The 24632-nt window shown below is 41.1% G+C and overlaps 1 long non-coding RNA gene across 2 annotated transcripts; it reads left to right on the top strand.

Annotated features, from left to right (window-relative positions):
* Nucleotides 1–23839, top strand: LOC110399100. Of its 2 annotated transcripts, none has more exons than XR_002438893.1 (4): nt 1–154; nt 10794–10942; nt 20906–20987; nt 23488–23839. It is a non-coding gene; the product is annotated as an uncharacterized LOC110399100 (long non-coding RNA). The 2 variants fall into 2 exon arrangements; XR_002438892.1 differs by lacking the exons at nt 20906–20987; nt 23488–23839 and adding exons at nt 11497–11576; nt 12720–12906.

Here is a 24632-nt window from a genome sequence, read left to right as displayed (position 1 = left end):
GGGAAGCCTCCAATCCTCCGAGACCTCTCTGGCTGATCAGGACTGCTGATAGACGGTGGAAAGTGGCTTGGCCACATTTTTATCAAGGCAGTTGGAGAAGCAGATTCACATCATACACTCCACAGGAGCACAGACCAGAAGAACAACAGCAAGGGTACAAGTAACAAACTGGAAATATGTTATGGAGATGAGTAGGGCCAAAAAGGTTCCAAAGAAGTAAATTGCTCCTTGTGAGGCATCTGGCCCCTCCGAAGTACTGCAGTTAACATCACCACATTCCCCTCATGTGTCAAACTCCATTGCACACAGCCAGGTCTCCACGAATGACAAACCTGAATGTTAAAAATTCCTTCTAAAACCAGCAGACATTCATAGCCATACAAACACAGGGCCTATGGATAGTGCAGATTTAACTAATGTATATTTCGCCACGCAGGGTTTTTTCCAGTATTCTAGAGCATCAAGTTCCTCTGATGAATTGCAAAGTGTATTTTATAATTTTTCTAAAAAGTAGTTCCTTTAAACTGTTTAATACAGCTATCAGGCTACTAATGGTTACTTTCAACCCTGGTAAAGGATTTCCATTATAACTCCTTATCCTCTGCTGCATGTAATTTTCCATAAGATTTACCTCTCAGGCTGACATTTTCCAACCTTGCGGTCTGCCCAAAGACAGAACTTTTTGAAAAGCTGAAGGAACTTTCCCTCCAGTTCAGCAGTGCAGTTTTAACAAGGGTCTCTCAGACCAGCACAGTGAAACTTGCCTCACTGGAACCAAAACCAACACATATTCTAATACCTATTGCTATAGTCACGATGCATAGACAGGACAAAAGAATTATTCAGGCTACATAAGACTGTTAGACACACTAGACTAAATTCTTCCATGGCGTCAGCTATTGCAAGCTCCCTGAAGCCAATGGGATTATACTACTTTACACCCAGGCTCAGTGAGGCCTGCTTTCTTTCCTGTAGGTGTGCAACTCAGGCTTTTTCTTGTTGCTCCACGTTATTTAAAGAGCTGGCAGGCTCTCCCTTTGAAGTGTTCAGTCCACAGAGAGCTCCCCTGTCGCGTGTTTAAAATGTTTTAGTGCCACACAGACTGCTGCTGCTCCATGCAGGGCTCCAGGAACACTCACTGCCCCAGTGCTGCCTCCCTCCCACATGCATATCTCCATTCAGGCCTCACTCTTTTTCCTCCCCTCTTACCAATACTGCAAAACCGCAGGCAAGCTTCTAGCAGGCTCTTGAACAGCACACAGAAAGGAGAGGCTCTTCACAAGGAACAGCCCCTCCACCCTTGATATCCTCTTGTCCTAGGGTGTTTCTGCAGCTGGAGACAAGGAGTCACGGGCTACAGGGTCACATTCTCAGTCCTAGTTCCCACTACTGCAGGTTCTTTGGTCTTGGGTTCTTAAGCCAGCCACAGCTTTGCTGGGCTTCTTGAGGAGCAACTGAGTGCTCACGCAGGCAATGTCTTCTCCTACCCTTGTGCTCCTCCCTCCCAGGTCATACATCTTAGACATCCCTCCAAAGACACACAGTGAAGGTACCTACAAAAGAATCACAGAATCACCATAAAGATCATCCAGTCCAACCACAGACCCATCCCCACCATGCCCACTAACCACGTCCCTCAGTGCTACATCTCCATGGTTCTTGAACACCTCCAGGGACAGTGACTCCACCACCTCCCTGGGCAGCCTGTACCAACGCCTCACCAGAAGGTAAGAATCCCACTAGCTCTGAAATGGACTCAAGGCCTTTAATTCCTATGCAGTCTTTTTTTTTTTTTTTTTTTTTTTTTTGCTTTTAAAGCAAAGTTCTCCTGTTAGCACTTGCTCAAGTGAAAATCACCACCTTGCAGTGTTTAGAGAAATGGGCTCTTTACAGCTAATTAGTTATCTGCCCTTTAAACCCAAGCATTCACCCAAACATGTGTTTGCCGTGTGGGAAAAGAGTGCCTCTTTCACACTTCTCATTATAAACCAAGCAGCAACGCAAGCTGACGACAGACGAAGGTGAAAACCACCTGTTCTCATTCAACAAGATGTATCACCGCAGCACCCTCGTTTAACAAACCTGTTGATTAAATAGGAATAAGGAGCCCATGGAATTATTTACTGGAATGAGAAAAAAACAACCAAACAAAAAAAATATACACCAAATAACAAACTACCCTGAAACATCCAAGATTAATGGAAAAAGTACTCACTTTTCCAGGATATTTGACCTACACTTGCAAACAAAAATCCGTCTTTGTCACACAGGGAAAATGGCTCTGTCACTTATAGATACGGGATAATGATCCCACCTGACATCTTGAAAGGAAACGAAGCAATTGCTGACACTCTGTTTTTGCCCAGTTTTAGATTTTGATTTGAAATCTCTCTGCTTTGGGGTGAAGATCGCCATGAACAATGCTAGAAGTAGTTATCTTGTTGGTCATGAGCACAGTTAGCCTGCTTATAGTTGCAACTTCAAAGAATAGAATGTTAATAGCGAGCAAAATTTTCCACACTGACCTGATCTGCGCTTGAAATTATAAAGACAAATTATATACTAACAGCAGGAGAGAACTCAAAATTTAGTTTTTATGTCTGTTCTTTCCCCTTCCCCATTGAAGTCACTGGGTATTTTGCCCACAGAAATATTTTATCAGCTTACATAACTAGAAACAAAAAAAAGCAGTGATCTAGATAGAAAAATAGAGCATCCCACCCGTAGCCCACATCCCCAGGGATGAGGGATGCTGCTGAGCTCCCTGATGCTCCCAGAAGCAGGCAATGCTATGGGCTGGAGAAGGGCTCAGCAGCCGCCAGCTGACACGAGAAGGGAACTGCAGCACTAGACTACAAGTCTCCCTTTCCCCCAGTTTTTAAAGAATTAGAGTTCATAACTAGTGGGCATGGTGGTGATGGGTTGATGGTTGGACTAGATGATCTTAGTGGTCTTTTCCAACCTTAATGATAAAATAACCCTATGATAACAAAGATCCTCACGGGAGTATAGTGAAAAGGGACACAATATGCTTCCTCCCACCATCCTTTCTTTTTTTAAAAACCCTAAACAGTGGAAGAAACAGAACCGCCAATGATCTCCCTTTTCAGCCTCTAAGAAGCACCCTGTATGCAACATTAACCTTTGAGTAGGTCAGGCAGATGCTCTGGTTAAGCAGGATCTCTTGATCCTGATCCTGGGAACATCTGAGTTAATGGGAAGTAGTTAACATCTTGGCTTAGGTCTCTTCTAACCCAAGCCATTCTATGATAAGTCTATGATAAGTGAATGCGGCAGTTTATGCTGCCAGCATAACAGAAGTTTGTGCAATCTTCAAGACAGCTACATTGCTATGAAGGTGGAATAACGTGTAGGCTCAGACTGTTCCAATTTCTTGGATGGAAGGAAGGAAGTTTTCATTAACATCACAGAAACAAGAGCACACATTTAAACATTTTTTTTTAATTAGCTGTAGAATCTCCCCTTGAATTAACCTCGTCCTTTGTTTAACCATTCACAGCTGAAACACATAGTGCATAGGCAACGTGCTTTGGGAGTAGCATGAGGGTGTCGGAATCAAGTAAATTGATATCCTTTTCCTAATACTAACTTGTGTACCTTTCAACAGGTCTCAGAGACTTCATGTACTTCATTTGTCAGTATTTACGTCAAAAACCACCAGGTTGAATTTAGGGAATCTCATGGGGCTTAACAGTACTTTGCAAAAGGGCACAGGAAAAACCTAGCCAGAATTCCTTTGCAGCTGCAAATTTTATTAATTCATTAGGCCATCTCTTTGACCATAAATTGCAGAAGTGATCACTGCTATTGTTTCTTCTATTTAAAATTCCAGATGTAAAGTGAGATGTCTAAACATGCTCGTGAAGACAGGGTAAAGAAGTGATAATCGAATTCAATTTATGAAGAAAGTGGGAGATTCATTGCCACTGAAAGAGCTCAGATCAAGTAACTGTATGCCTGCTAAATGGAGTGGCTGAAATTCTGCACCATGGCGCAACACAATTGATTTAAAAGAATTTGGTCCAAGCACTGCAAAAACTGCTAAACAGGCAGGGAATATACTATTGGCTCTGAAAGACATGAGGTGTTTTCAGAGGCACAGTGCTATCTATCAGCAACACAAATAACAGAAAAGGCTCAACCTTGATAGAGTTGATGTAAAAAACAAAGTCCAGCAGTTCAGCATGGTACTGAAATTCCAGGAGATTAACAGCTCCCTAGTAGTCAGTAGATTACAATTAGATACATTCCTTCTTAGAGAGTTTCCCTGAACAGAAAATAAAAACATTTCCAAAGTGAATATTCAGTGGACACAGGAAATGTTTTGCAAGCATTTTGCAACTTGCATTGCAAATGCAGACCATTTTTTTCCACAATGCTGTCAAACCAGAGGAACTGTGAGGCAAACAGTGATGACAGATATGGAATTGCCCTTCCTGGTTCTCTTCCTCTGGAAATCTGAGGCGATTTGAAAGGAGTCTTGTACGTTGTTAAGAGCATAAAATGAATTTCCTCAATACACAAAGCTCTATCCACTTTTAGGCTGCGTAGAAGTGTCAGTACCTACCATACACACTGTTCAGTGCATTTTACTCCATATTTTTATTCAAAGAAATCTACAATACAGGGAAAGGAGGCAACAAAAATGGAAAAGGGATTGAGAATCCTCTGGAAACCCTGTTGTCTGCCAGTTCTCTTCCAATACAAACCAGCCACTCTCAGCATGCTAAGTGGTAGTTTTCTAGCAAACCATTAAACAAAGTTCACGGAACTCAACTGACCAAATTGCTGTCTGGATTAGAGCTGAAAGACTGCAAAAATTCATGTAGTCTCTCCGATTCCTGCAAAAGAATCTGGAGTATGAATTAGCCTATACAACGCTTCTTTCTTACAGAGAAGATGATGACAACAAAATATGGAAAGCCTGGAACATTAACTTCATCATTTTGCATGACAGTACATCATGCCTGTCAATCCTGTAATTAAATTCTGTCTGCAAAAGATGCAGTTCATCTTCAGGTGTTTTTTTTTTTTTCCAACAGCGTTCAGTATATGATACCACCAAATGCATTTCTTGCTGAAAGTGCTTCTCATGACTTAAAACACAATTTGTTTTTATTGACACGGAAAAGGTCAACCCTTTGTATCTCCACTTTGTCATCAGTGGTAGGCATATAGCATGTTTTTTCCTGTAGATAAATGAATGGTTCAATAGCAGCTTATGTCCTTAAAACCTTCATGAACTTTTCCAGGCTGAAGAAGGAAATGATCATCTCAAATAAGCCTCCAGAAAGCTGGTCACCAGATAAACTTCGGGTCCAAAAGACCATGTCATTCAGAAAATGGCATTCAAACCAAAGTGCCCAGAAATTTGCAATGCCCATAGTTCATTTAAACTTGTAGCTTGAATTAAGTAATAGTCGACATATCCAGAGGACAGCAGTTAATATGTGCAACAGTAAATCAATTGATCTATTCTCTCCCCAAGTCACTTGCTCCCAAAGTCAGCTCTCAGAAGACTTCACTGTTGCAATTTCTTGGCTCACCTGGAGAGCAAATACGCTTCTGCTGCTTTTCACTAGCACTGATATTTCTCAGCAACAAAGTGCCATCCTCTTATTTGAGTGAGTTCTAACTTCTTCAGGTACAAATCAGTAGAACAATTACATTTTTTAGGTTTTGGCATCTTATTCCAGATCAGCTTTTCTACTTCTCCACTCTTCTGCAGGTTTAAAAGGATCATCACTCACTCTCAAGAGTTTGTAACCACCACCTCCTTCATCAGATAGTAACATTCCACTCTTCTTCACTTGCAGAACCCTCACCATTGACACTCTGCAGACAAGATATCTTAAAATCATCCTGTTCAAGATTAGGAGAAAAAGATACATCCACTGAATTGGACGCACATAATCTTAACTACTTGAGAAAAAAACAGGCAAGATGTGCACAGGAGTCAAAAAAGTAATTTGGGAAGACAGCTATTAGAGAAAACAGCAAGCTACCAGTGCTTTTTAGAAGCAGTGATTTTAGCAAATGGTCTTGATATCTCTCCTCCAAATTCCACTGCAAGTCTTCCTATTTTTTAAAAACTGAAAGTTGCATATATATGATGCAGCTGGACAGCAGTATTAGGCCAATCACTATCCAGGTAGAGCCACCTAAACAGGCATAGAGATTGGAAACAGCTAGAAGCAAGAACGGTAAGGAAATGAGATTAAGAATTAAGTGAATGCAGTTGAAGCACTAAGATGATTCTTGATTTGGAAGATGAAGATATGGCAGGTTAATACAGGCTCACAAAGCTCAGGCTTTGGCTCACTAAGCCAAAAGATGGATTCAAACACAAAGAAGTCAATTATCTTGAGCTGTGGAAAAGGAAGTCCGTTTTGGCAAACAAGTTTTGGCAAATGGCAGGGGACAATGTGACAGGCAATGGATGTAGAGAGATTATTTTAATCTGCTAGGCAAGATCTTGGCACAGACACAAGGTTTAACAGTGAATGAGTAGCATGCCAGATGATGTATTAATTTTTTGAGACTGCTCCTGCAGGGACAATGTGTGTCAGCCTAATGCCTGTTTCAGCAGTTTGGTTCTTTGGATTCTAAGGGAAGCACAGCAATGTTGTTCTCTGGTTGCTTAAGTCTGAATGCCTCTGGGCAGCAGTTCACCAGAAAAGAGCTCAGACTCAAAACAGCACAGTATGAATGGTAACAGGTGCTCATCTAGACCTGCAGTCCAAGGTAGGCTTTGCATGTTCCTCTACTGAACAACTTTCTGTAATAAGTTCTCAGCAAGTATACTTGAAATTGTTGAGAAGCAGCACGTAAATGGATCCACAGTTCCCCAGGTATCTGGCAAAGCAACTCATTAACAGTAAGAGGCAAAACTCAACATGTGTAGTATGTTACTAGCATATTAGGTGCAATGTGGATGAGCAGGGGAAAGTTGTCCACGAGCCCTAAGATTAAGTGAAGGTATTAGGAGTGTTATCAGATTCCATGGACAATTATTTTCACCAAGTTATGATTTTATCATATGTCATGCTTCCAATCACCAGATTAAAGATTTTCTAATGTAGGGTAGATGTTGGAAGGGAGGCACATCTAACCAGACTTCCTGGGACTGCAGACTCTCTCATGAAACTTTCATTACCTCCTGCTTTAAGGTAGAATGTCAGTACCACAAGTAAATAATTCCTGGGAACTTTAATTTGGTCTTTCTGTTAAAACTGATCTAATCTAATCTAATCTAATCCAATCCCAGTGCTATGGCTCTGTCACTAGAGGTTATTATAAATAAGGCTCATTGAAGTTCATAACTTGCCAGTGGCTTTTGAAACAAATCCAAGAGCTGCCTCTCAATCAGAATGTCCCTTTGGCATGAAGGCTTTCAAAAAGTGCATTTTGTGAACACATGGAGACAAAGATCAGAAGAACACTTTAATGCTGTTACAGGCAGTTGAGCAAGCCAGAAAAACAGAAAATGAAACTAAATCAACAGGGGAGCCGATGCCACACAGGCTGTGTTCTACGTAGGCTGCAAGTTTCCTCACTCACACACACCAGAAGGAAGCCAATTATACCCAGCCATAACAGGCGTTAAAAACATAAAGTGTATCAACAGTACGGCTAATTCTAATATAGCAGACATAGCTAATATAGATACAGCTCAGCTTATTCTCTTCTACCTTATGGAAAGAAAGCCTGAAAAATCATCGCATCTTTCCTAGTAGTATTCTTGCCAATACTTGCCTTAGCTGCATGTATGCAATCCCACTGCTGCCAGCAGGAATTCGGGACTGAACTCTGGACTGCCGTTATCCTTCTCTCAGAACAAGGAAAACATCTGATTACTGCTGCTTGAGCCAGAACCGAACTGCTAAGTTATTTCCTCCGAAATTTCCAGAGAAAATTTGAAAAATATTTTCTACTCCTAAAAACCATGCTAGGGAAATATTCAGGTGCTACAAGTTCATCTCATCTCTCAGTAGAGACTGACTGGGGGACAAGCTAGATCATGCCCCAGGCCTCTTCTAGGCCACACATCGAGTTTCCCTTCTGCAGAAACCAATGCACCTACAGCCCCTTCCCACATGAAATTCCTGCGTGGTCCAACACCACAGACACAGCCCGAGTCTTTTGTCCAATGAGATCATTCTCAAGACAGTGCTTGGAAAGACCTGCTCTGAGTATCCTTGCTTGATCAGGGAGTGGGGTCAGATGGACATGGAGGTCCCTTCCCTCCACAACCATTCTGGGATTCCAAATAACCACTTACTGAATATGTTGCTGGGTTTTTGCAGATTTCTTAATAGAGCAGCAGGTTGTTATCTGTGATTCCTGGAATACTACAGAGAAAAACAACAGTTGTTTTTAGGTTTGACCTGCAGAGGAAAGCACCAGCAGCAAAGTCCCAGCCCCTTTTGTCAACAGAAAACAAGAGATAACAGAGGTGACCAGTTTGGTCTCAGCTGGAGACACTGCAGTATATTTTGCAGTGAAACAACATCTCTTCCTCCTTCCAATAACTCCTGTCTCATTAGTATGGTTATTGTATACTGTGACACTGCAAATAACAGAAGGACATCACACGTAACAGAAAGTCATAGGAAAATCAGATAAATTGAGCTGTTCAGAGCTAAAAAAGAAAGAAGTAACAGACTGTACAGAACTAGCTTCTGCATAAATCAATGGAAAATAAAGCTCAAAAGAATCCAGTGCCCAAAGTGAAAAAATTCTGTTAGTAACGTAACCTGAAAACTTTCAAGAAATTAGAGTACAGACTGATTCATTCAAACATTCACTAACTAGATCTGGGTCAAACCTAGTCATAAATTTTTCACTCAGGCATTTACAGGAAAAAGATTGTACCTTGGTCAAAATCAAAGCATTTGATAAGCAGATATATCGTGACAAAAAGAAAATGCATTGAGAACATTAATTTTCCAGGCCTACAATGTCATTCCAGTTACAGAGTTTTTCTGCACACTCTTCACGTGATCTCATAATTTTGCATTTGACTTGCTGAGTTCTACTGTGATTGCAACTGTAATAGGCTGTTAGCATTCCCTGCAAGGTATGCTGCTCTGTGTACTATTGCTGAAACATTAAACGTTTATTTTGGTGATGTAAATAAGAAATTGGTTTTCCTCTGCATCCACTCACATCCTCCTCTTCACCATACTGATCCAAGTACTAACACTCTTGCAATGCATCAGTATGCCAAGACTAATACACTTCCCATCTCTAACAGTGTTACATGTACCATGGAGATAACACTGCCAGCAGCATCCCAGTAATGCCCATAAGGAATTAATAGCTCTATATTGGTCTTTACAGCACATTTATGAGGGAGCTCTGTCTCAAGGCTCAAGGTTAACCATAACTCCACGGTACTCACACCCTGCCTTGCTTGCAAAACACATAAGCTTGATGACCACATGAGAAACACATTATTACTGCACCTACATTGCCTTGCAAACATGCCCCAGGCCACTTTCTGAGTGGCAGCAATGAAGCTGATGCCCCAGTCTAAGGGAGGGTGCCAGGAGGCCACGAAAAATAAGAGTTCAACAGAGAAATTGCAAAGTGCTGAGGCAATATTTGCCAGTCACTACAAAGACTTGGGCAGCCGGGCTTTCTTCATAGGATGAGGTGTCAGCTATGCTCTGTAATGCAACCTAATCACATAAGGCTTTACAGAAAGTTCAGTTTATAATTCCCCCGGTCTATTCCATTTATCACTGTGTGACTTCACCCAAAAAGAATCTGATAAAACACACCCAGCTTTTATTTTGGTGGAGTTCTCTTTCTTTCATTTTTTTTTCTTTCAGAAATTGCGGGCCTAAGTGAATACTTGCAGTGTTCCTGTTCCATAAACGGTTTCACGCTTAACAGCAGGCACCAGAAAGGTTCAGTTCTCCCTCTGATCCTATGTTTACAAGGAGCTGGAGGTGGATTTAAACCATTTTCCATATTTGGGATCCACTCAAAACCAAGTGACCTAAGGGCAACCCACTGATACTCCATCTCCTACAGCTACAGAGAGGCCCTTCTGAACCTGAGCAAATGGAGAAGAGCCATCATGCGCTCCTTTTCCCCTTACAAGCAGTGAAGAAACTGTCCTGAGCAAGGGCTCTTCTCCTGTCTACAAGCAGCATCTCTACCCCTGTCGGTAGGAGACGTAATGGTCTCAGGCTGCACCAGGGGAGGCTCAGGCCTGATATTAGGAAAAACAGCAGTGGGGCACTGGCACAAGCTGCCCACGGAGGTGGTGGAGTCACTGTCCCTGTGGGTGTTCAAGAAGAGGGTAGATGTGACACTGAGGGACATGGTCAGTGGGATGGGTTGGGGATTGGACTGGATGGTCTTAGTGGTCTTTTCCAACCTTAATGATTGTATGATTCTGTAGGGGTAGACTGGCTGTTACTGGCCCACCACAGTCCTGGCAGCCCCATGAAAATGAGCCGCTGTGCCTCACAAGGATACATCAAAGAACAGAACTACAAAATAACTGATACATAACTAAGTCATCCCTAACGGATGCTTAAAAAGGAACTATTGAAAGCAAGAAAGAGGGGCCATACAAGGCACCAAAAGCTGTTAATAATGACAGAAGAAGAAGGGATTTCTGGTTAATCAACACCAAGGTCACAGTCTTGTGGAATAAATTTCATATATAGTGAATAACTCACACAGGGTGATGGTATGTTTAGCATCAACTCTTGGCAAAGATTTGTTTGCTTAATGACTTTTCTCCTTTTTTTCAGGCCAGCCACCTTTGACAGCAGAGAGCTTGTTAAAAGAGCTAAATGTCATTGAAAATGTGCTGTTAATCCTACTCGTCAACAAATGTTAACCACGAAGTGATAATAAAGAGAAGAAAGAAAAGATGTGGCTCCAATCGGGATTATGCTTGGTAAGTGCAGAGACCTCCATCACTCTCTGACAAGAGGCTCTCATACTGTTTCTCCAAATATATGTCACCATCCTTGATTTTGCAAAAGTGCTTTGATGTTCGTTTGCAGACGGATACACTGTACTTTTCCTTTGGCTTGTACAAACAAAGAGAGGCATTTTAGTTTTCTTGGCAAATACTGTCAGATGTTTTATGTGCAGCAATGAAAATTAAGTAAATCTTTGATATCACAAGTCCTCCTCACTTGAAACAAGCTTGGCTCAGCTACTGGTGAACGTTAAGGAAAAAATATATAATTTTTTTCTAGATAAATAAGTTTACAGATGTTCGTAATGTTTTGAATAACTCAGCACTCACCAACTTTAATGATCTCTGTGGAATCTGTTGGGAAGCAATAGTTGGAGAAACGAGCACATTAAGCTGGCCTTGAGTTCTTCCCGGATTCTGACCTTTTCTGCGCACACCTCCTCTCACTCTAAATCATTCCATTTATCAACGTAATTCTGTTATGTTGCAAGCAACTATTCTACTCCCATGTAAATGTGCTGCTTCAGTTTCATGCAGGAGGAGCATGTTAACCTTCAAAAGCTTGACTGGATTAAATGAAAACAAGGAAAACTCACGTCTAAGAAAGGTAATCACTTCTGCATCAGTGCTAACCAGCCTTGGTTCATGCTGTTCTGTTTTTTCCCACTTAGCTACTATTTCCTCTCTCCGTTGATTTCAAGGTCAACTACTAACACTCACAGGATGCCTGAGAAAATTCTGCCTTGCAGAGAACTTTTCCAAATTGTTGTGCATTTTGTTAAGTACTGGTTTTGAGACTTCAAATGAGTCACTTCTTAAATGGGTCTGCCACTAGTAAAAGATAGGACTTAGCTAAATTTGGCGGTTTATTACTACTACTAGAAGTTGCAGTAGAGTAAGCCTTGGGATCAGGGTTTGATCGAGAGCAGCACTGACTGGGTCTCCATTTCACATGGAGGTAGGTGGAACTAAAAGAGGAAAAATGTCACTAAGGAATGTTACCTGCCTATGTGCTAATATGTCTTAAAATGTCCTTTCCAGCATATTCAAGCATTCTCAACTGCAACACAGTAGTTTTCCTTTTTTAAGATTATTTTTTTCAATTCATTATAATTTTGCTGAAGAAAATCATGTTTAAAAGACTCACTTTACATTTTTGCATATCAGACAATATAGGGATAAAATAATTATATCTTACTACAGTAGTTTCAAATATTAGGGAGAAACAGGTGCAAGCTGTGAACCTCACAGTGTCAGTGGACAAGCTTCAGCTCAGTCCCACCAGGCTCTGTCTTTCAGAAGATGTGAGATCTTCCACTGCTCCCCAGATGCACAAGCCTACAATACAGCTGAAGGTTTTACAAGCAGCCCACAGTTTAACAGGCTAAATTACAACTTTGAAGATACTACTTTTGATCTCTTTTGATCTCATGAGTGAAGCTGAGTTTTATTTTTTATAACATCCAAGTTGTCACTCAAATCTAGATCAAGCAGGAACTTCATTTGGGTGCCTGTAGGTCTCTGAGCACTTCCCATAAGCATCCGGAACAAATATAACTACAACTAGCACAAATTGAAATGATTTATACCTAGGACTCCAACAAGACAATCTGGAAAGCCTGGCAGTCATAGAATTTACACAACAGTAATTGAAATTGAAATGATGCAACAGCTAGAAGCTCTGTTCTTTGCAGTGGCTTCCCAACTAAATACAGACTCTGTTTGTAATGTCTGTCCTCCTGCTCCACAGTACACAGTACACGAGGTCCTGCCTCACCACGCAATGTCATGCAGTCATCATGATGCAGAAAACATGAGTGTTGTCAGCACCTCGGATATGAACAGAAAGATCTTGTTTCTGAGAGAATCAAATTTCTTTCTCGTTGCCTTCAAAATATTGCTAGTCTGCACCACCTTCAATAATAAATGAAAAATTCTTCCTAGATCATGACAAGCTTCGATAAATTATACAGAAATACAAAGACTTAAGTAAATATCTACTCCAGTTGGCTAGGAGGGGAAAAATGAAAGCAATGAGGATTATTGCTACTATCACATTCCTAGGAAGTGCTCAGTTCCTCAAAGGAGTGGAACCAATACGAGTATCATCACAGAAATACCAAATAACTTAAGGTCCAGGATGTGAACCAACCATGTTTCCATTTTTCCATCCCTATAAATTCTCAGTCCAAGGGATAACAGTATCTCTATCATGACAAAATTTAGTTTCATGCTTCTGTTTTACTGTTTTACACAGGCTATGTGCTGTGCCTTAGCACATCAGTCTTTTCCACAGGTGTAAATAAATAGTTACGACACTCCTAACTGTGAAAGTAAAGCTAGACATTATCAGCCATAGTAACTTTCATCTGAAAGGAAGAACAATAAAGAGTAGGAGACTCCCAAAGGGCTATACAATTTGTACTTTAAATAAAAAAGACGCTCTTCACATCATTTTCAATAATTCTGTACATTCTAAGACAGTTCCTTAAAATTTCATCCTTTGTGTAAAGATTCGCAATTGTTGAATTAATAATTCACCTTCTCACTTATCACCACTGTCTCCTCATCTCCTCTCATTTGGTAAGACTGCATGTACATGCATACACCCTCCTCTAACACATACATACGAACACACACTCAACCATATTGTTTTACATGTAAATAGATACTGCCTATAAATTTATAAAGCAGATGTGACTAAGAGGAGCTCTGGTAGCGGAGAAATTAGATTGTGAAGTCAAGCAAGAAAGCCAGAAAACATAAAAATATTAGAACAGCATTTTCTATTCAAGGAGATAGTTTGATCTTTTTCCCTGTAAAATCTCAGATCAACTTCCACCTAAGCTGGAAAGATTTAAATATGTTAATATTAGGATAACATGATTATTCCTGCTAGAAAAAAAAGTCTCTCGCATCCAGACAGAATGTCGTAAATCATGAGTATCATGAAAATGATGTTTAAAGTAGGCTAAAACTTCCTTTCGTATACTTTAGATGTACTAAGCACTCCTGGTTCCTGCAGAAACTTGTGGTAGCTGAAGGGTAACCATCTCTTATCTTCTCTATTCAGGCACCTGTTAGGGAGTTCTTTTCAGATATGGTTAAGAACTTCCAATTCTTTATTTAGAGTCTTCCCCACCTTGGAAAAAGCAGCAAAGGAACACTGTCTTTACAAATGCTAAACTTCTGAATTTACCCTATGTGAAGAGTGTGCAGGGGTATAAAATAGATTGCTTCCCAGTTCATCTGCTACTCTCTCACCCGCAACTCCTGCCAAGAAATACTTCAAGCAGGAATACCTAAGTTTGCAAACATGACCTGAGCTGCAAGCATGCGATTATGTATTTTTGTGTAACACCAGGCTGAGTTACTCCTACAGTTACTTAAACCTACATGCAGACAAATCTTACAGGTACATTGCTACTCGAGACTTTCACGATGCTGCCAATGTTAGCAAAATTGCCCACAAAGCACTGTGGAAAGTCAGGAGAATTAGCAAGCAAACTGCCACTTGTTAGTAGAGAGAGGTAGTTATTGTATTGTATATTGACAAAGTTGGGTTTCTCCACAACAGTTAGTAAACAAGTTGCGCTCCAGTCATCCACTATAACATCAGAGGGCTTTGCTCTCATGCTTTCACCACCCTTCGTATCATTAAATCAAACATTCGTGCAAGGTATTTAGGACCTGCTTGCCAGATTGCAAAGGTAGATGTTGTTTTTGGCTCTCCCAGCAGAGCTGAGCCCTGAAGTGAAGCCAAGACCTGTAATCATTTGCCTTGACTGTAATAAAAATAAACATACCCCATACCATACGCACTTCTGAGGTAATTACTGCCATTAGATCACAGCCTGGAAATGAATTTTAAACCATGCAAAGAGTCAGAGTACAAAAAACCTGTGTTAAGATCATTTTAAATGTCAGATTACAACATGCCAAAGAATGGAGGCTCCAATTGAAAGACAGAGCTTCAGCTCCAGTCCACCTTGTTGGGCTCAGCCACTTCAACCCACATGGTTAAGCCAGACCATCCCTTGGTAGGGGATGACCTGCAGGCTCAGCAGAAACAAATCAGTTACTATATCTGAGGTAGTACTGCCTCTAGAAAGACAGTCTCTGTGTTCCTGTAAACCTATTTGAAGCATACATTATGCCTACCATGCATTCGCCACACCCTATTCTCTAATTTCTATTCCTAGCTGCATTTCTCTGCTGCTGCACATACACTTACCAGCTGAGCATCATCCAGTTAAAACTCATTTCATCCAGTTAACTCTCACTTGAGCTCCACATCTCAAAAAGTAAGAACTTATCTCTTTGCAAGGAACACTGCAAAAGGCCACGGCATATAGAATCCAAGAGTGGCTTCCAATTTCCACATCAGCTTCATAGCTCAGCACAACAGCTTTCCTGAAACATCGTATCATGAACCTATTTAATCAGAAAGCATAAATGAAAAAAAAAAGAAATCTATAAATCTCTAATGGTACATGCAAGGAACGGTAGAGGCTCAGTGAAGTTGTCTAATTGCATCCTCAGAGGCAAGCAAATTCCCTCCCTCCAAGGTGCTGATGTAGTCACTACTAAATCCCTCCAGTTGCTCCACACCACACTGCCTTGCTGAGAGGTTTAGGTAGATCTGAGCCATCAGACATGAGGTTTAACTTTCTGGATGACAGAAGCATGGAATAGGACCCCATTTTCTTAGGACCACCCACCACCATTAACTCCAAGAGACTAGAGATGCAATTTGGATGTTCAAGGGAACACCTGGAGCTGGGAAGCAATTATACATTTTTATCTACCAAATCCTTCTGGATAGCGAAAAACCCAAACCCCACCAAGGGAAGCTGTCTGACTTTTCTGAGACACTCCGGTCTTCCAACAGCCCATTGAAGATGAGAAAAAGTAAACAGTATTAAAAATTGATATGGAATAATTTGAAATTAAGAATGAGTGCTGATTGAGTGCTGTCAAGGAAATGAAAGTCATCCTGCTATCCTCCAAGCACCAAAGGCTTCTGTGCCTCAAGGAGTGGAATACCCACAGGAGCTGAGGAGAGCTCTTCCTGCAGCAGTACCTCAGGATGAGCCCTCTGCTAACCTCATGGCATGCTGGTGACAGCACTCTGAACTTTACACAAATCCAGTGCAAGGATCACTTAAAACTCTGTCACACTTCTCCAACAGCACGCTTCTACAACTTGCTTTTGGTATTCTTCTGTCGTTCTATCATTTAAAGGCAATAAACAATTGAAAAACTTGCTGTAAGATTGAGCATGATGCACTGGGAAAGGGAAGTTCAAGACTTGGCTGCGATAAACATGCTCCTTAGCCACACTGGTTACATTGTTTGTTGTTCTCTTGACCTTGCAATTACTTTCAAGTCATCAGAGACTGCTCCTCACTGTGGCTTCAAGGTCCTTTGTTAAACTTACTGCCAGTGACCCAGTGACAACACCACCTTGTCTTTAACTTCTGATTCAGAAAACAGTCATTCAAATGAAGGATACACTGACAGCCCATTAACTACAGCAAAGATTGCTGTTGTGACTACAGTTTGAGAGAGACCTATTTAAAAATAGATTCGGGTCTTAGAAACCACTCAGCTTATTCTGCCTTTTTCCCTCTTGCCTGCAAGACAAGTTACCAAACCAAATCTGGCATTTGTTTCCTCCCTGATCTAGTTACAACTTCATTACAGTAATATTGGCCAGCAGAAAGTAACTTATTAAATAAATGCCATTTAAGTGCGTCTACCTGGATAGCTGTTTCAGATAACAGAGACAGGGTAAAGGGAGGGGCTGCCTGACTCAGCCCACTCTCTGCCTTCCCTTGTCGCAGCCGGGCAGCCCATTCCAGCACACTGGGAAAGGGTGAGCAGCAGCCCTCAGTATGCAATAAGAGGAGAACTGAGACAGCCCCTGCAAGGCCTCCTTAGCAATTTACAAGACCAATAAAAATCTTCAATCTAATTTCACTATTTTGGTGTATGCACTTTGACAGCTGCAGCCAATGCTCCTGCAAGAGTGCATCTTCGTAGAAGGTTTATTCTACTCTCTAAAGAGGAAAGCCTCCAACCCCTCAGATTATCTCTGAAGTTTTTCCACAGAGTTGGAAGCAGCCCCCAAAGCTCAGCATAGACAGTTCAGTGCTTACAGCGTGTCACCAGAAAGGCCGGTGGCTTGTCCCAGGAAGCTCTTCACTGGGCACCTGTTGCTGTTCCCTCCAGGGAAGGAGCATAGGTATTTCTGACAACCACTGGAAAAAAAACAATTTTCAAGGAGATGCTCCACCTTAGGCACTGAGAGCAAGCAAGACCGGCCAAAACCACAATACCATGGACTTTTGGGAAAAGGCTGTTCATGTCCTTCTAACAGCACTTGCAGAATAACTCAAGATTCCATCAACAAGTAGAAGGACCTTCATTTGTTCCAGGGACGCTGTAAACCCAGTACCTCCTCAGGTGATCATTTGCTAGGTGGATACCTACCACCACCTCCCCACCACTCCCTGCCAGGGGAATTTGCCCCACGTTGAACTACTAAATACAAATAATGTTTGCAGAATGGGGCGGACTTTTTGGTCATTCCACTGTGATGACGCAACTAGCCCAGACTTGTGGCTTTGGGTTGGGGTTCTTGGGCATTGAGGAGTAGATAAACTTCATGAAAGGATTTGAAAGAAAATAGTAATGGGACCAAGAATAGCTGACCCACCGTAAGCTAGTAAACTAGTCCATTTATATATATGCACACACTATTGCTTCAGTACTGTTTGGAATTAACAGGTAATTGAAATTTGCCATAGTAGAACTGAATGAGAGGAATGCTTGAAATTCATGAACCCCATCTTAAACTTCCAGTTTTCTGAGATGATGGGATTCATAAAGGTCACTGTCAAGATCAGTTAGCATGCCACGTATGCCTTTTCAGAAGGTCTCATCTTGATTTCTCATCAGTATTTATTTCTCTGTCCAAGATCACAAGCCTTAAACCAGACAGAAAGGAGAGCACTTATTACCATTGCTACATCTGAGAGATTTGAAATTTATCAAAAGTAATTCCTCACCAGCTCTCCTTTTCTCTTTGCTACAGAATTTCAAAAGTACAATTAAACAACTTCAGGATTTTTTTATTTTGAAAGGATAATTTGAGATGGTCTTGCATTTACTTTGATGTATGTCTCACTTTAATGATGTAATCCTGAATATCCATTTCCTGACCGTTTTGCAAAGATAGCTGTATTATTACAAGAATGTTTACTTGCCACCTAACCTCATTTTAAACCAAACGTACAGTGAGTTTTTCCCCCCTACAAAGAGAAACTGTTAAACAACCTTTTCCACAGACCTATAATCAACCCTTTAAATCACACTTGAATAACAGACTTTCATTTATCAATTGATCCACTGTTCCCCCCCCTCCTCCACTTCTTTAGGTGCAGCAGATAAAAGACCCAGTTGTACCAGCAGAGCCCACTGCTTTGTAACCAAACTCTGCATGAGAGAAACATTCCTCTTTTTTGTGGTGCGGAGAGAGGGAACAGAGAAAGAGGGAGAGTTAAGTTTTGTTTCCTCATTTCTCCCTCCTCTGCCTAAGTTTGTTTTTCTCCTGGTTCTTTTGCTTTGTTTTGAGGCTCTGGGAGGAGTGTAATGGTGGTGGCTTGTGTGTCTATAAAATCCTTGAAAGCCATTGTGTAGGTAGGTCAAAGAGAAACCAAATTAAAAACTAACAACTTTTGAATTTCGGCAGCTGAAGTTAATGTTGACTAAGAACCCAAAAGAAGGGGGAGGAGTGAGGCGAGAAGTGGCCCTATGGAAAGCGAGGGCCAGCAGAGAGATCTAGAGGACGGCAGGCTCAGAAGGGGCAAAGCTGCTCCTTTTGATGTGGGAGGTCTGCAAGTAACCTACTGGGACACTCCCTGGGCTATCTCATTAACCATGTCACCAAAGCCCCCCAAGGTCCAGAGAATCATAACATTATCTCTGACATTACCACACAGATACAAGGTTCCTTAGGCAGTCTATAAACATGCCTGTACTAACCAATTCATCGTGGCTTGACACCCCTGCAAGGGCTGGATGCCCTTTAGTGAGCCGCATGAATTGCCCCAGTCATTCATCAAAGTTTCTCAGAGTGCATTTCACACAGCATTAAATTTAATTAAAGCAACACTGACTGCATTGTAATCCTCTGGAGGCTCTTTGTCAGAAGGAGCTGGAACACTTTCTACTTAAGTATCTATTGTTTAGGTGGGATTTTTTTCCTTTCATTGTCTCAACCCAAGTGATTTGCTGTCTCTCCCTGTTTTCTGTTTAAAAACTCATATCTCATGAAAAAGTTGTGCAATGAGAAGAGGAATCCTAGACTGACAAACAATTCAACTCCTGCGCACTTGCCTGTAAATGATGTAAAACATGGAAGACTGTTTAAAAAACCATATAAACGTACAAAACGGCAACAACAATACAACACTGGACACTGAAAGAGGATAACTAGCAGAAAGGAAGCCTGCAGCACAAGCTACCTGTCTGTGGGTATCTTCCCGCTGTGCTGCCTCAGCCATGGCCCTGTATCATCTCTCATCGCTGCTGTGATGAGAGGTGGCTCTGCAGACCAGGCAGCCATTGTTGGGACCCATGGCTGCAGCTGAACCCCACAGCAAAGCAGGCCTATAGCGGCTGGCATTCACCTTGGGGACGAAAGCATCAGGAAGAAACAGACCATCGAGGTCTCTTTTGCTCGCTCTGTTCCTCTGGATTCCCATTGGTTACTTTTACCTTCTATTTCATTGGCCCCTCCTAGCATTTAGAGGACAAGCTTTGTTTCCATCCTGCCAGCTGTCATTTCTAGCAGCCAACAGAAGTCTAAAAGCTCTGTTCTTATTTGGCAGCAAGATTTGCCTGGGAGAAGACATGGGAAACAGACCATGTAATTTTCAAAATGATGAAGGTTCCAACTCTGCATTGCAGTAAACCCTGATGGAAACATTTTGCGTAAACGGGGACAGCTGCTATGAGCACTTTTCTTCCTCTTGACCAAGAGGAAGTGCTGAGTGCCATTTTTCTGCGTGCAGTAGGCCATGGGGTAAGGAGAGATCACCTCTCTTTCACCAGCTATGCGACCCAAAAGCCAGAAGGGTCCCACACTGTTGTAAAACTGCCTAATGGACTAAGAAAATCTTCAGTGCTGCATGATGTGGAGTAAGATTTTGTGGTTGAACCACTGAATTTGTTATCCTATCATCTCCTCTCCACTGAAAAACTGAGTTTGCTTCTGTTATGCCTGAAGTGTTTTGTTATTCCTGTTACCAAATAACTTTAGATGACAAGGACATGTTCTTAATCTGTCCTCAACAGATAGGGAAGCAGCTGCACTCTCCCTTGTTTTATTCCTCCATGCAATCCCTCTGAAAATTCACCCTTACCATTACTGTTCTAGGAGCCTGGGAGTTTCCACTCTTTCCGTTTCTGTATTTTAAAAAAAAGGACAGTAGACTACAAAGAGCACTCGTGTTGCCATCATTCACACTCATCGGTAAATGAGAGGAGAAATGTTGAGTAGTTTTGCATTTCTCCAAACAAAAGCAGCTAGGCAATTGTGTCCAGAATGGGACCTGATAGGAGTTGAAGTTTCAAAGGACCTGACAGGGGGGTCTTGAGAGAAATTCTGTGTTATGCTCAGCCAAGATCAATGTTATTGTTTATCTCAGAGGAGTATTTATTTCCAGTTCTCTGTACTTCTCATAGCTCCTCATGTGAGATCTTCTGCTGCCATGCCGTCATGGAAAAGGTTCCATAAAATAACAGGAGGGGCTCAAGGCCCCTTTGATTTTCTTCACCAGATGCACCCATTACCACAAATTCATCAATTAGCCTTTACTGCAGTGCACACCACCTCAGCACTTAGCCTAGCTGCCTCACGTTTTTCAGGTCTCAGATACAAGAGGAGACTGGAAAAAGATCAGCAAACTTCGTGCAGGACTCGAGCCTTACGGGCACGCCTCTCACCCAGGTAAAAGTCCATATGCAATTCTGCCATCTGTGGAGTGCTGCATCAATTTGTACAACACGCCAATTTTACTACTGTAATTGTGCGCAGCCACACCACCCAGCACAACCTCAGTGGTCAAACTTGTGCATAACGTTATACTTTAGATGACCTCCTGCTGGTTTAGAAAGAAAAACTCTAACTTTATTCTCCCTTGGTATTTACTTGAGTTTCCTTTTCAAGCTTCTCAAACACACAATAAGCTTTTGATTATCGGGGTCTTAAGTGCTCCACTGGACACCCATTGTGTATTTATGAATGGAATTAATAAAGAAGCAATCCGACTCCATCAAGGGAGCATTTGCAGCTACTCTTAAGTGTCTCTGAGCGACACAAGTGGAAATTCAAAAGACCTAGAGGTTTCTGGCCTTCATTTTTTACATCCAGTAGAAGCCATAGGATTTCACATTTGTCATTTTGGGATCACTGTACAGCCAATTCATTTACTGAACTAAAAGTTATTTAGAAGCTGCACACAATCACACTATAAAACCACTTGCCTTGCTAAGGAATGCCAATAACCTTATTGCTATTTAAGACAAATTATTCTGGCTGAGTTTTTATCTCCATATAGATTTTCAAGTCACATTTTCACCTTTGTGTTGCAATTCTCTGTGAATTCTCACACAAAGAGTGCTTGAAATACGGATTGCAGTTTCCCTATTAAAATAGGATGAGCCCAGATGCGTTGCCCTAAAAAGAAACCAAGAAAGGGGGCGTAAGGGGCGGTATATAACAAGCTCTGTGTGTCTGTTAAGCCTTGCAAGTACATAACATGCCTTTTAACATCAAGTATGACCTTAAGTACTAAGTGCATATCAGCATTTCCTTTATCATCAGTGGGAGTGTTCATACACATGCCTATAAGTAAGCAAGTTTCTTTGCAATACGCTGCTTACCATTCTAACATCAGCAGCCTGAAGTAAACTTAAAAGGTATTAGCAAACATATTCTATCGTATACATTAATTCTGCCTGATCTACCTCTAGCTGACCTACTATCTACATCTGAGCTGATATTTATATGTTTTCCTTTCTAATTGCAGAAGTAGTTACCTTAGTATTAAATCCTTAACAGAGCTTGTTATTCACATGGGTTTTTTCCCACTGTTTGTCTTCCTTTTCTTGGCTTGGTAAGCCTAAATAAATCTTCATTTATACAAATTCATATAATGATTTTATCACTTCTATTCGGAAAGTATTTGCAAGATTTAGGGCCAAAATCAGCCTGGAGAGTCAGAGCACAGCCTTGAGAGCTTAAATATTTATTTCCTCTGCGAGGGCAGAAGATGACAAACAGGTATATCACAGAAGTCAGTGCCTACTAGAATGGCAGCGAGTTTATTTTAAAAAATTCTGAGAAGCTTAACTGTGTGACTCCCTGCAGCAATGAATGCCACAGGTAGCACAAATGATTTTCTTTTGTTAAACTTTAGCAATCATTCCTTCTGTTATGACATAAATACGGAGTTTTTCAGTTTGTGTTATTGCTCTCAGCCCCCCTCTATTCCTTCTCTCTTAACCACTGCTCTTTGTAAGTGCCCCTTTTATGTGCACCCACTTATGCCTACCCATTGCTATGAACCAGCTTCACACAGTGCTTGTCAGTGCTACTGGAGTTGCATCTGCAAAGGCTTACAAAGAAAAAAAAAAAGGAAAAGAATCTTTACCAGGGAAACAACATCAGTGTTAGCAAAAATTCTGCTACTAAAAAGTCTGACTTCTTGCTTCAGATGTTAAAAGAAAAGGCCTTGGGTACAGAAAAAGAAGATCAAACTTAGACAGCAATATATTTTAGTTTTCTCAGAAACCTTGGCCTATTCAGGCAAATGCACCAAATGGCTGCCAATGTCAGAAAAAAAGGTTGGGAAACAGTTGTGTTAGCAATTACAACAGTCTCTCTTCTTCCGGGTGAGATACACAGGAGGGAAAATCTCAAAGAGGCTCCTACAGGGCCAGCAATAGGGTCGGTCTGACAGATCAGCACAGGCAAGAGCTGCTTCTAAACATGTCATTTTTAACAAGGTTTCAGAAGTAAGAGGACCACAGAGGCCTCAGTGATCCCCTTTTGTACCCCTCAAGATGAAATCTGGTCCAGAGTGAGCAAGCTCAATCAGGAGCCACCTCAGATGCGAATGTGCCTCTCTGAGTCTCTCCAAGAGCCAAGACATGCATTAGTGGGATTGATGGCATCTACTGTTTTTCAAGAGTGTAGAGAACACATTTCTTCTACCATACAACCAGGATTCCATCAGGGTCTCAGCCCCTGTAAATGTGAGAACAGTCTTCAAGTCCAAAGAGTTGGAAGAGGTGCATCAGACCAGCAAGAAAACTGGAAAGTGGGGAACAAATATTCATGCCATCTTCTGAAACTTTTTAGCTCCAGGCTAGGTTATTACCAAACTAGTATTAATTAGTGAAAGACATAATACTCAAATACTCTTTTATCTGCTGTATTATTCCAGAAATAGCCCTCTTGTCTTGTGAGCTAACACACATCTTGACACTCACTGCTTGTAAAGTGTTTTGGAGCATCTTCACTGGAAGCACTATAAAAAAAAATCCCAACTGTTGTGTCCAAGTTTCTACAACACTGATGTCAGCAGCAGGGAGCATGCAACGTGTGTGATTATAAAAGGATAGCACCTTGGAAGAAAGTCACTGCAATGCTGAAATGTTGTTTAGGAAAGTGAATCAAGTCCCTTATCAAGCATTATGACCAAAAACACATTCTTCAGAACATCGGGAAGCATCTATCCTGCAATATGATATTGATTTTACCCAAATTTAATAGATGGCATATATGCAAACTGTAAAGATGGGAAGAATAATAAAGCATTCATCCTTTTTACTTCTTAGTGAAAAGCCTGCAGTGTTTATGAGTGTGAATATTCAGTCACATCAGTTATTTTTTCTGCATTTAAAGAAAACTATTGCTGTGATAACTGGACAGGAAATTAAGCAGGAGAAAAAAATACATTTTGTTATGTTACAGCAGGCAATATGCTATTATAATTATGTCACTTACTGAGTTCAGAGTCGTGAATAAAATTAGCTCAGGAACACCAAAAAGTAACATTCTTTTCTAAAACAAAAATACATTTAAATTCCCAGGTCTGTTGCGACAAAATACAACTATAAAAGTGAAACTTCCCACAGAAAAATAAGATTACTTTTATTTTCAAAAAGGCAGAAATCAGAGTAGAAAGGTGTTTTACATATGCATCTTCCTTTGCTATATTTATGTTGCTAACCTTGATCTTCAGTGAGAATGCAAATACCAAAAATGACTTAATGCAATGAATGAGAAGTGAACCGTATTTTGAATGTTTTGGACTAGTAACTAAAATTGGCTGGAGCAATTCTATTATGCATGTGAGCACGGTATTTTTGGAGGACATTCCTTTGACCAAAACAGAAGGAAGTAAATACGCACCATATAAAATACTAATAGGATTTCCTGTGGGGCTGCAATAACCTTGTTACTTAGTTGAAATAAGAAACATCTCCTTAAATCCACCATCACGGAACAAGGTACCATCTACACCTCAGCTGTCTTGAAACTGCAGAACTGCTGACAGCTGGTTGGTCATTCTGAAGGAGTTATCCC

The sequence above is a fragment of the Numida meleagris genome, chromosome 4 (assembly GCF_002078875.1).
Source record: "Numida meleagris isolate 19003 breed g44 Domestic line chromosome 4, NumMel1.0, whole genome shotgun sequence".
NCBI lineage: Eukaryota > Metazoa > Chordata > Aves > Galliformes > Numididae > Numida > Numida meleagris.
This window is presented reverse-complemented; position numbering and strand designations above follow the sequence as displayed.